The sequence below is a fragment of the Eutrema salsugineum genome, unplaced genomic scaffold (assembly GCF_000478725.1).
Source record: "Eutrema salsugineum unplaced genomic scaffold, Eutsalg1_0 scaffold_13, whole genome shotgun sequence".
NCBI lineage: Eukaryota > Viridiplantae > Streptophyta > Magnoliopsida > Brassicales > Brassicaceae > Eutrema > Eutrema salsugineum.
In genome coordinates, this window is record NW_006256885.1 from 471,577 (window position 1) to 485,112 (window position 13,536).

The following is a 13,536-nucleotide window of genomic DNA, read 5'->3' on the forward strand; positions in this document are numbered from 1 at the left end:
TGCTGCGTTTTGGCAAGGTTAACTCTAAAGCTGGTAAAATCCAACATATTTTTCTTAGGAGATATTATTATGTAATATAGATTCAAGATTCAAATGGCTGGTGGTCTAGTGGTATTTGAGAATCTATGAATACTACTTCAACATCTACTTGAAAAAATAAAGTTATTTCACCTTAAAATGTGGTTTTATTAATAGCTGACTTCGAACACCAAAAAAGATTATAGATCAAAAGGTCGGAACTCATGATAATAGTTTCATTATAGATATTTCATTTCATTATAAAAAATTATGATCCTTGTGTCATTATTAACATTGAAATGAAATATTTATAATGAAACAATTATCACAATTTTTCTATATACAGTAAAACCTCTATTAGGACCATGAAATTTTATTAATTTATCGTAATATTAATTTATCTATAAATTAATTTATAGAGAAAATTTGCTTTCTGCATATAACTTTCTAAATTTTTTTTGGAATAATGTTATATTTTAAAATTTTAACAAATCTCATAATATAAATTATGATTAACAATCTTAATTATCACAATGGTTTTTTTTAACACCATATTAGATTGTCCATGTAAAAATATATATGTTCATAAGTTTAAAATTTATAAAAAAAAAACTATGGCTAATATCAGTATTGTTGATGATAAAATTGAAGATAACACTACAATACATTTAAAAACATTTACAGATAAAAAAATCAACTATCACATCAAAAATCATCATAAATTTTGAATGTAAATTGTAAAACAACAATAAGAGCTATTGATACAATAATTAGAGAGATGAGAACTAATAAGATTTCAACTTTAAGTAAAAACAAACACACTATTCATATTTTAGAATATTTTATTTACATATATTTATATGAATTTATGTAATTATTGATTTATGTTTTTGTTGGGACCATATATCTACATAAGAGTTTAAAAAAAAAATATTATCTTATTATTTTATCGAATTTGATGGATTTTTACACTGGCCCGATTTGGGACCAGTAAAATTTATTAATTTATAATGATTATTAATTTACTGAATATTAATTTATAGAGGTTCTATGTATACTTTATTACATGATAGCATTTGATTTTTGTATATAGTATTTACAATAAACTAGGAAAAAGAATTATTAAAGGATAGTGGAATACTGGGGTTTATTTAACATTGATAAATCGACTGAGTGATTGTGATTGCCTACTATTTGACAGACATAATGTTTGCCTAACTTGGAAGAAACTTACACACGCCTTCGGGTCATTGGTTTATAGAGCTGGTATATTCTACGTTGGTTCTGGTCATTGGTTTATAGAGATGGTATATTCTACATAGGTTCTGGTCATTGGTTTATAGAGATGGTATATTCTACATACAGGTTCTGGTCATTGGTTTATAGAGATGGTAATAGGTTTAATGGCTGAGAAGCCATAAATTGGAAAAAAAAAATCTCTTGTGCCACAAATGAGTCTGAGTGCCATAATAGGTGTGATATGCTCATTTTACCCTTAATGAAGGGAGATGATGGCATTCGTGAATTGTGATGATTTTTGGTGTTTTTTAAAAAAAATCGAGTTAATTGAAAATTGAAAATTGAAATCGAAATACCAAACCAACAAATCAATTTCGAGTATTATCAGAATTTCTGGGTATATTAAACCGAAAATTAGGGAAATCAAAATCTTCATCCCGCGTATGTAAACCCTAAAAGCTCAAACGAACACCTTAAACCCAGATATCGATCGATCTGCTCGAATCTTGTAAACTGTTGTGTATTTTCGTTCGTAGCGGTGCGTCGGCGTCCTCTGAAGTCGGGTTATTCTCCGTAACTCATTTCTCCTCCGCCATTTCGCTTTAAGGTGAACATATTCTGTATTTTGGGGATTTTTCAATTTTTCAATCGATTTGTCAATTTCGGTTTGTTTAGGTTGCACATTGGATAGTTTAGTTACTTATATAGGTTGATTTAGTTTTCTCTGTGTTAAAATGTAACGTGGTGCGGTAGAATCGATCTGAATCGAGCTGAATCGTACAAATAGTGAATCTGTGGGAAACATGACAACTGGTACAATTGGTAACTGAATGAAATGGGATAACTGGTACAATAGGGATAACTTAATGAATTAGGAGAAGTGGTATAATTGGGATAATTAAATGAAAGGGGACAACTGGTACAATTGGGATAACTGAATGAGATATGTGGGACAACTGGTACAATTGGGAAAACTGAATGAAATGGGACAACTGGTACAATTGGGATAACTTAAAGAGATATGTGGGACAACTGGTACAATTGGTATAACTGTGAGTAAATTTTAATTTTCTGTAAATCGTAAAAGCCTTTTTTTTTGTATTTATGAACAGAAGAGGATGAGCGGCCACACAAACATACAATTTGAGTATGGAGGATGTTATTTTAAGGAAGGAGAAGAGTTTAAATGGATTTCAAGGAGTTCCATCTATGCTATATCATTTAAAACATCTATCGACGAGGTAACCTATTCGATGGTTGTAGATGGTATATGCAAGAAGATTGGGATAAACAATAGTACGAAGAAGCTCAAGTTAAGCTACATTCCATTGGTAGCTAAGCCACGCAATGAGTCACGTATTGTTGATGATGGTGATGTGTATGTCTATCTAACAACTCTGGACAAAGATGGACTTAGATCTGTGTTGAATGTGGAGATAATGGAAGATCAGAGTGATGAGCTAGCAACAGGGGATAATATGCTTGATATTGAGGAAGGGATGACTACTTACACACCGGTAGAAGCAGGGAAAGAACAGAATGAACTTGCTATTGTGGTCGTGGCAGAGACTGAGAAACAGATGGTGATCGATGATGTTGTTTCAAAACCGGATGATCATGCACATGAGGATGATCACGTAGAGCCTGCAGGGCGAGTAGAACCAACTCAGCAGTTTGTTATTGAATGGGATGATGGTGCTGGTTTTGAGAAACATCAAGAATTTAGGTCGAAAGAGGCGTTGCGAGTATTGGTTGACAGAGCTTCGCATAAGGGATGTTTTGAGGTAAAAACTGTGAAGTCTGATCCTGGGCGACTCATTCTAAAATGCCGTCAAGCTGAACATGGTTGTTCATGGTATTTACATGCTGTAAGAATGAAGGATTCAACTTATTTCAGCCTTAGAGTTTACAGGAATAAGCATTGTTGCTCTCGGGTCCTTACCAGCACACTTGAGAATAAAAGAAAAGGCACTCCACAAGTAGTAGCAGATGTTTTGCGTGCTTCGTATCCAAGTGTAGTGGATACACCCGCTCCTAGAAATATAGTAAAGGTTGTTCAAACTGAAGCTCATGTGAATGTGTCATACTCTACTGCATTGAGAGGGAAAAAACTCGCTATTAGTCAAGTGAGGGGTAGTCCGGCTGAGAGCTTTCAAAGATTGCATTCTTATTTGTACATGCTGAAGCTGGTGAACCCCGGTACAGTGACAAGCGTGGAAGTGGATGCTAATAATAAGTTCAAGTATCTTTTTGTGGCTTTGGGTCCCAGCATTGAAGGGTTTAGATCAATGAGAAAAGTCATAGTTGTGGATGCAACATTTTTTAAGAATGTTTATGGTGGTATGCTCGTATTTGCCACAGCTCAGGATCCTAATCATCACCATTATCCCATTGCAATGGGTGTAATCGATAGTGAGAAAGATGCTAGTTGGAGGTGGTTTTTAGAGATGCTCAAAACTGTTATACCAGATAATCCTGAGATTGTTTTTATGAGTGACAGACACACAAGCATAGCGAAGGCAGTGCAAGAGGTGTACCCTCAGTCTCAGCATGGATTTTGTGTTTGGCACCTGTCTCGGAATGTGAGGGTTAAAGCAGCCAATGCTTGGAAAGATTTGTGCTCAAAAAAATTCATTGATTGCGCTCACAAGTACACCGAAAGTGAGTTTCTAAGTGCATATACCGAATTTGGTAGAATGTTTCCCAAAGCTGCGGAGTACTTAGAGAATGGTCTTCCTCTCGAGAAATGGGCAAGGTGCTACTTCAAAGGAGATAAGTATAACTTGGACACAAGCAACGCCTGTGAATCTATGAACAGTGTCTTCAAGAAAGCTAGAAAGTATGCATTATTGCCGTTGATTGATGCGTATATTGAAAAAGTGTCTGAGTGGTTCAACAGGCATAGGGAAGACATTACTGGTGCATCGTATTCGAAGAAATTGGTGCCGTATGTGGAAAATCAGTTGCATATCCAATGTGCAATAGCGACAGCGTTAACTGTGACTGAGCTAAATGTTCCTGAGCTTGAGTACAGTGTGGTTGGACTTGATGGGAAGAGCTATCTGGTCAATTTGGTAACAAAAAGTTGTGAGTGTCGGATGTTTGATATAGATAAGATTCCATGTGTGCATGCAATAGCCGCAACCATTGCAATGATGCGGACGGCATCTAGAAGAAGAAACACTAAACAAATTTAGCCCTAAACTAATTTCTGAAAATAAGCTAAACCATTAGTGTTTCTAATGAAATAACCCTTATGGTATAAGGTATTTTTTGACAATGGTTTCCATCTTATAAGAGGCTAAACGTAAAAATATAGGAAATCTAAAAGGATGGGCGCGAAACCCTTGGGGCAGGTAAAAGATTTTAAAGGGTTGAGAGGACAACTAAAAAAACGGGAAAATTGATAAAGGACAACTGAAAAAACTTAAAAATTAACCAAAGGACAACTATGACAAATTTGGGACAACCGGACAACTAGGTACAACTATATGTTATTTTCACCAGAAAATGCACGCGTGAGAATGGCGGCTGAGGATAATATTATATGTTATTTTCCTCTTTACTTTTCTGGTGACATCATAGTTGTCGTTTACCGTTTTCTCTTTCATAGATAAGGGTCGAAGGGTTCTTCTCCAATTATTCTCTTTCCCATTTTTTCCCCCAAATAGTTTTTTAGGGTTTCCGCCGCCGCAACATGGATAAATATCAGAAAGCCCTCGCGAAATTGGCTGAAAAGAATAATGATGGCTCTTCTTCTGTCTTGCCTAAGAAAGACTACGGGATGACCACTAGATGGGGACCCGAAGTCAATGGAGTCAGGACCATTCTTCCATGCCCTGTACAAAAGGGAATTCCAAAGGTTTGTTATTGCGGCATAGCTCCAATTGGGTGTTTAACTGACAACTCCGCGCTGGACAAGGGCCGGAAATATTACGGTTGCTTCTACGGCTGTTGTGGCCCAAAAAATTTCCCGGATGTAAGTTTACTCGTCAAGTCAATCTATTTTTTTTGTCTTTCTAAATAGAATTTCAGCCGATTTACTGGTTTTCAGGTTCCCAGTTGTGGCTTCAAGAAGTGGTGGGATGTCGCCATTCTTGAAGAGATTGAAATGTTAAACGACACCCAAGAAGCCATGCGGTCTTTGTTTGACACCATTCTCTCGAAACTCAACCAGTTGGAGTCCAAGGTGGCATCCCTTGAGGCCGCTATGGATAAGACGAAATGTTGAAGAAGATTTTATGTGGTTGGGAGTTCTTATGTGAGCGTGTTTTCCTTGTTGTCTTTATTGTCCATGTTGTCCTAAACATAGTTGTCCTTGTTGTCCCTGTTGTCCTAAACTACAGAGTTATAGTTGAAACACTTCTCCTAAAACAAAATAAATCGTCAACCCAAACAAAATAAACATACTTGTCCTTGTTGTCCTAAACAAAAGAAACGTGTCCGAAATCCAAAAGAAACAAAGTTGTCCTTGTTGTCCTAAAAAAGAAAAAACACCTAAACAAAAGAAATAAACCACACAATCTACTTCTTCGCTTTTTTGGTCTTCCCCCCAGAGACAAAAGGCGACTGCTTGTACTTCGATGTCTTCCGGGGCCTCTTAGTTCCAGCTCTACCGCCTTTGGATGAGGATGCTCTACCGCCTTTGGATGAGGATGCGCCTTTTGATGATGATGTGGATGGTGGTGGTGTGGATGATGCCCGAACATCCCAGTACATGACTTCTAATTCCTCCGACGAGTCAACGATCTTGATCTTGTACTGGTTGTTGGCTAAAACCACCCTCACTATTCCTTGGCGCCATACATCACGATGCAACACCTCCACACGATCCAACAACGAGAAGGAGGATTCTGGTGGAGGTGCCGGTGCGCTTGGAGGGGTCCCTCCTCCTGCGGTCCGAGGAGATGAAACTGGTGCCGGTGCGCTTGGAGGGGTCCCTCCTCCTGCGGTCCGAGGAGATGAAACTGGTGTCGGTGCGCTTTGAGGGGGGGCCACTGCGGGTCGACCAGAGGAGACTGGTGAGGAGGCGGGTGGTGGAGATAATGGGCGGGGAAGCACTAGCTGTTCGAGGGTCGCAACCCTTTTCTCTAACAGACCCACTAAACCCTTAAGCTCCAGGATTGATGTCGTCTCAGGTTCAGATACTTGAGGAGCCTCGGAAGTGAATCCACCTCGATGTCGAATGTCTAACTCATACAAAGATCTCCAGAAGATCTTCTTCTTCTTCACCGTGAGATGATCCATCCAACTTTCAACACCCCCATCAATGACCCTTATCCCATCATCATAGCCAGGATCTAATATCCGACGCAAAAGTCTTTCTTCACCCAAGTTTTCAGGCTTCAAGATGGTATGAATATCCTGCCAATATAAACAAACACAAATTATTGAACCAATTGTAACAACATTGACATAGTTGTACTAGTTGCCCTAATTGCCCCACGACCCATAATTCTTATTTTTATACATAGTTGTACTAGTTGTCCTAATTACCTCACGACCCATAATTCTTAATTTTATACATAGTTGAACTAGTTGTCCTAATTGCCCCACGACCCATAATTCTTATTTTTCCATAAGTTGTACCAGTTGTCCTTAAACCACTAACTGCAAGTCAATCAGAGTTCTACCCTAACCAAAACCAGCAAAAACTAACTTTTGCACTTGTTCCGATTGTCGCATTTATATCATCCAACGGAATGCCTTTCATGCAAACTTCAGTGAACTTGTGCTTGCACATCCTTGGAAAGTCTTCGAGGGCAGGTACAGCTTCTCGGAATTTGCGGCCAAGGCTAGGAATACACTCAAAAGCAAGTATCTACACAAAAAGTCAAAAAAGATCATTATTAAATTATAAAAAATTTTGCATTATAAGAAATGGTAACTAAGAATTACCTGTAGAGGTAGAATGAAACCAGAAAGAGGACATTCAGCTTTTTTGTCTTTCATGCTGCCATCAAACTTCGCCATCACACGCCTGATCTCCTTCATCATGATATCAAATGTGTAACGCCCCCAAGGGAACGTTTTACACACGTTCAAATCGCTGACAACTCGGAGAAGGAAAGGATCAATGTTACCATCACCCTTGTATTGCGCCTTCAATACCTTGCATAAAAACCAGAGGAGTGCCATTTTCTTCCTATCCACAGAGCTCTCCTTCATTTCATTTAATTTAGCTTCCACTTCCACAATCTTTATTTTATCCTTCCTACCAAAGTTCTTCTCAACAAACTTCGTGTTCCCCAAATCCTTGTAGTTAGCCGGGTAATCACGACAGTCAAGTCCACTCAAAAGCGCATGTTCTCCTATAGAATACCTAATTGGGACTCCGTTAACAACAAACCAGCACTCGCTAAGCCTTTCAGTATGAGCAGTGTGAAGGAGAAGCATCCACAATCCTTGATTCATGTGGTTGGGCTCCTTGAACATGTGAAAAATGTGCTTAAATTGAGGATGCGCTCTAAACCATGCTTTCTCCTCAGCAAGTTCATCAATCTTGTCCACAACTTTCCTAACTGAGCACCTTGTCAATATCCTACAACCTTGGCTGTACTCGGTTGGCTCGAAGTAAAGCCTCTCAGGCACCATCGGTTGCCCATCATCATCGGCATCCTGAAAAATAAACAAGAAATGCAATCTTATCAGACTTAGTTGTCCCAGTTGTCCATATGCACTTAATCACGTAAAACACAGTTGTCCCAGTTGTCCATATGCACCAAATTACTTCAAACTTAGTTGTCCCTGTTGTCATAGTTGTCCATACGCACCTAATTACGAAAAAAAAAGTTGTCCCTGTTCGCTAGATGTTCTATACAGTTGTCCTAATTGTCCGGATATTGCCTACTTATGTAAAGCTAACTATTCTATACAGTTGTCCAGGTGTAACAAGAATTCAATTCAAAATATAGTTACCTCTAAATCTCCCTCTGATTCTTCTTGCTCTGATTGGTCATGTGCTTCTTCCTCTGAATTTTCTACCTCTTCTCCTTCTTCCTCTTCTCTTTCTTCCTCTTCTCTTTCTTCCTCTGAATTTTCCCCCTCTTCTCTTTCTTCCTCTGAATTTTCTCCCTCTTCTCTTCCTTTCCCGGAATTTTCTTCCTCTTCTCTTTCTTTCTCTCCTTCTTCCTCTTCTTCTGCATCTTTCTCGGATTCCTCTTCTGTTGCAGTATCTTTTTCCGATACCTCTTCTGCTACCTCTCCTTCTTTCTGGGATTTCTGCGCCGGTCCCTCTTTCTCGGGTTCATCTTCCTCACACTCTTCCATGGCAGCTTCACTCGTGGTTTCCGATACTCGTCGTTCTTCTTCCATGGGTGCGGTTTCATGTGCTTGACTGGTGGTTTCGGAAATCGCTGCTTCTCCTTCTATGGGTGTTGGTGCCGCTTCATTATTCGTTTCCAGAACTGGTGGTTCTTCTTCCATGGTTGTTGGTGCGGTTTCCGCCGCTTGATTTGTGGTCTCGGAATTCGCTTCTTCTCCTTCTAACACTCCTTCTTCTTCTCTCGGACTAACTTCAGGGGGTTGTTCATCAATCGCCGGTTCCTCTTCTCTCCGAGTTGTTTCGTGGTCTTCATCTCCTCTGGCTGCTTCTTCGCTGCTATTGGGTAATCTGGGTTCTTCGGAATCGTAGACCACTCCGCCGTAACGAGTTTTAACCATAGCTATCGCCGATGATGGAGAACAAAGGAATAAGCGAATTAGGAGTTAGGGTTTAGGGTTAACAAGAGAGAGTTATATAGTAGGGGAAGAGGAAGTTACGATTTTGGATAAATCAAATCGATTAGGGTTTGTGAGAGGATTTTTGGTTTCTTCGTGAGATTGGGAAGTTGCAGGAATTTCGGAGAAGAGGGAGTGAGGGAGTTAGCCGTTTCGCGTGAGAAGAGAATCGATTTTGATCGATTCGGTCTGAGTTGGTTTTTAGTTGAACCAAATCAACTTCGGTTTAAGGTTTTCAATTTTCTATTTTCGATTTTTAATTTAATTTCGGTTTATTTTTTAAATTAAATTGAATTATTATCGGGTTAACGGGTGGGCTTCAATCGGGTGGGTTTTATCCAAATATTTTCGTTATTATTGACACTTCTAAGGATAATCATAGAATTTCCCACCCTTTTATAATTAAAAAAAATACAACAGAAATTAATTAATAGAATTATGGCTTTTCAGCCTTTTTCTTCACCATTTATGGCTTTTCAGCCGCGCGCTCATGGTAATATGGTATATCCTACTTTTGGAACCAGAATTGAATGTGAATATTTGTGATAAATTGAACTTTGATTCATATGTCTACATGCTATAGCCGCCTACAAATGTATAGCCCATATTTTAAGAAAATAGTGGTAAGGAGAGGCTTTCGAAATTTTTTTGACTAGCATTATACATGTAGAAAGTATAATGTTGAAAACCCCTAATTCATTGTAATTCTAAGAAGTAAGACATATTGGAAGTGATTACGCTTTGGTAAATATGCTGCGAGTCATTAACAAAACACAAACAAATATCTGATGGTGTTTTGTACGTATGATCAGTTGTAAAAGCTTGCAAATTATTTTTTAATAGTTCTTGACCGTCCAAAAATATATGATTCTCGTGTCAAGAACTGGGTCGCGAAACGTGAAAGGTTAATAACTAAACAATTGGAGCATCCATTACACTTACGGTATCTAGTATTTAGTATTTGATTACCCAAACATTTTGTTTACTTCAATAGGTCGATGGAATTTCGGAAATTGTGAATGAGATAGATTATTGTTAATACCATATAAGATCAACCGAATTTAAATAAACCGAAACAATTGGAATTACGTATATTGATGTTGAACTGAGATAATCCGGCAAACCAGTAGTAAACCTGAACCGAGTTGATACTGGACTAAGGCCCAAGGGATCAAAGAAAACGCAGGCCCATTTAAGCAATATATATACCATACTTTTTCTCTGACAAATCATCAGAGACAAAGAAGAATAGCATTCCGACCATGCAGCGGAACCTGCTCAGATCCGTCGTTGCGCAAGTAAATCGCGGAGTGACTTATCGTCGCAAGTTTTCTTCTTCAACCAATGGTACCAGCGTAACGTTCACTCATTACTGAACGTATTTTATAAAGTTCGGCGAGGATATATCGTCGATGTAATCATCTGTGATTGTTCTTACTTTCTTTCAGGTGCGGGAGATAACACGCGTACGCCTACGCTCTTCGACGTTGGAATGGTGGCTTCCATAATTGGTGGTAATGTTGAGATTATCCGTATATTATTCATTATTTAATTATAATTTTTGTAAGACAGAGAGAAAAAAACAAATTCTTGATTGCTTTTTGTTTGTTTAATCGTATATCTCAGGGTTGGTGATGTTTGGTCGGTATGATCCAGATGCCGAATCGTCTGGTATGAATTGTTTTTATTAACAGTTGGGAGGTATATAATGGAATCCAAAAAAAAAATTAAAGCAAAAACAGAAACTAAACAAGAATCTTTATTTTTTTAAGGTGAAGAAAAAAGCCAAGGAGAAAGCAGATACAAGTCCGTCAATAACTATGTAATGAAATATCAGTTTGATGCTTTGAAGAATCAGGTTGATCTTTTTTTGAAGAAACAGGCTGCTTTGGAGTATCAGGTTAATGCTTTGAAGAATCAGGTTTATCTTGCATACGGTAAGCAGTTCTTAAATTTTATTTTATTTAACTTTGATTTGTTTTCTTTTCATGTTGACATTTGCTTCTTCTCTTCTCAGGTCGTCCACACAAACCTAATGAAGAAGAATCAGGGCTTTGATGGTTCTTCCGAAGAATCAAAGTCCAAGTTAGTTTTAGTTATTTTGTGACAGTATCTTATACCTTTAGTTATTTTGTTCTGATATCTTAGGTTATTTTGGGACAGTCTTTTCGTTTCAAGGTCCTTTCTCTTATAATAAAAAAAAAAAAAAAAAAAAAGAGACAACAACTAGTACTTAACGGTGACTATTAACATATAACATATTATAGATATAACTTCTCAATTTTAGATGCAACTGTTAGCATATTGCATGACAGCAACATGTTTGTTAGTTAATTCTTCTTTTGTCGACAACTGAATTTCATTCATAGAAAAAAGATCATATAGTGCCTGTAGTGCCATCGAAACTAACTTTAATCTCTATACCGGGAAAGACTAAACTCTCACAAGATTAAGCCTATAGATTCTCTAAGAAGATAACATAACCAAAATGGACAGACTTAATAAGGAGATGAACTTTGAAGCAGGCTTAAACCACAATCTATAAGTGTTACACGAACCTTGCAGAAAATCCACCGGCGAGATCCTCGACCCATAACCCAATATTTTTCCCTAAATCGCTGTGAAGAGAAAAACTAAAATCAAGTTCAAAATTCCTTCATTTTGTTCTTTTTTTTTGATAAAAGATTTTCATATTTATGTTTCTTTTTTTCAATTACAAAGTTGAAAAGCAGCCTTAGAAATTAAATCTAAAAGCCCATAAGGGAAGAAAAAAACAAGATAAAGTAGCCCATTTCAAAACCCCTAATGGGCCTGGTTAGACGAAAACCCGACCCGACGGCCCAAAATCCCTAATGGTCTTTTTTTGTTTATTAACTTAACTCGTTTTTTTGGTTACGAATAGGAGTAAAATAGTATATTCTTATGGTGGTTAACCATGCGAAGGTTTCAAATGAAAAATCTCTAGCTAACATGATGAATGTTTCAACTAATAAATTATTATCACGAATTGGTTCTAGTTTGATCGTAGAAATCAACTAATGCAATAATTCGATTTTTGATTAATTTTGGTTTACCTAAATACATAGTGTTAAGACAAGTTTATTCGAACAAACAAAAAAATGGGGTTCCAAACTTTTACAAAAACATATGTTTCAAACCAAATCTGGTATGGTTTCATGTTTTTTCGGATCAGTCTACACGGATTTTAAGTTGTTTATCGGACCTAATATATATTGTCAGAGTCGTGTCTCATGTCGTGTCTCATGTCTTGTATGTTAGGCATTAGCTTAAGGCCACCAAAAATTGAAAAATAATTAGGGCCACAATTTTATTAAGTAGTTCATATATATAGTTAATGAGGTAAATATTTTTAGATTATTTCTTTGAGATAAGCCCATATATTGTACTAGTATTATTATTATTGATATTTATTATTATGGATATTCACAAATAACAAAGAAAAGTAAAAAAAAAATTAATTAAAAACTTGAAACACGCATAATTAAAAAAAAAAATCTCACATCGATATCTAAATGAGGAGACTTATAATTTTTCTTCAATATAAGTAGCAACATCAATTAAAATTTTTTGAGCTTAAAAACTAACTTTCAAACAAATTTTGGGTTTGACCGGATCTATCGGTTTAACCACCGATTTGCAAAATTTTAATTGGTTTTTTTTCTTTGGTTTCTAAAAATTCGACCGGATTGTCAACCAGTTCCAGTTACACTTACATAGCCGTCTGATTTGTGGCTAAAATAAGTCGATTATGTGAATTTGGTAAATAATTTTCTGGAAAAAAAGAAAAAAATATGTTTTAGAAATTTTATAGTTTTAGTTATTATTATTATTATTTTGTGTACATTTGAGACGATATTTTACACTAATTTTTTTTTTATAAAAACCACATTTTTTTAGTTTGCCTAAAACCATCATAGATCTAAGCATGGCACTGTATATTGTTATTCATCAACAACAACAAAATGCGTAAAAAAATGTTATATATATTTATGTTTTCAAGATTTGTGTGTGTTTTCGGCTACTATTCGAAACTATCATAAATCATTATCAGAAAAAATTTGTCAGCCAAATTTTCATCGCTTTTCCAAACAGTTTGATGTTGTTGTTTGGCAACAAATATGGTTGTCGTCAGTCCGTGCTAGGAAATTTGGTCCACCGTCATTCTTCGCTATTAATGTATCCAAAATATTTTGTTAGGAATCTTCTCTAACCAGTCCATATTTATTTTGACAATTTTTGTAGTGTCTCAAAATTTTTAGCGCTATTCTCTTTTTTTTGGTTCACATGTCTCATATTTTTATCTCATGAGAATATATACACATTGATTATTTTCTGCCCAACTTTCTTTTTAAAAAATTTCGAGTTCCTCCAAACATCTAATTTCTTAGAATTTGATACAATAATTTTAAGTTGGTGTTGTTAAGTGTGATAATGCCTGACGAGTGAGTTGTGACGAGTTAATAAACATTTTAAGTATGTACAGTTGGTTAAAGCCGAATATATTTGATTGATTGTAGGACCTATATAATCATTTTAAAT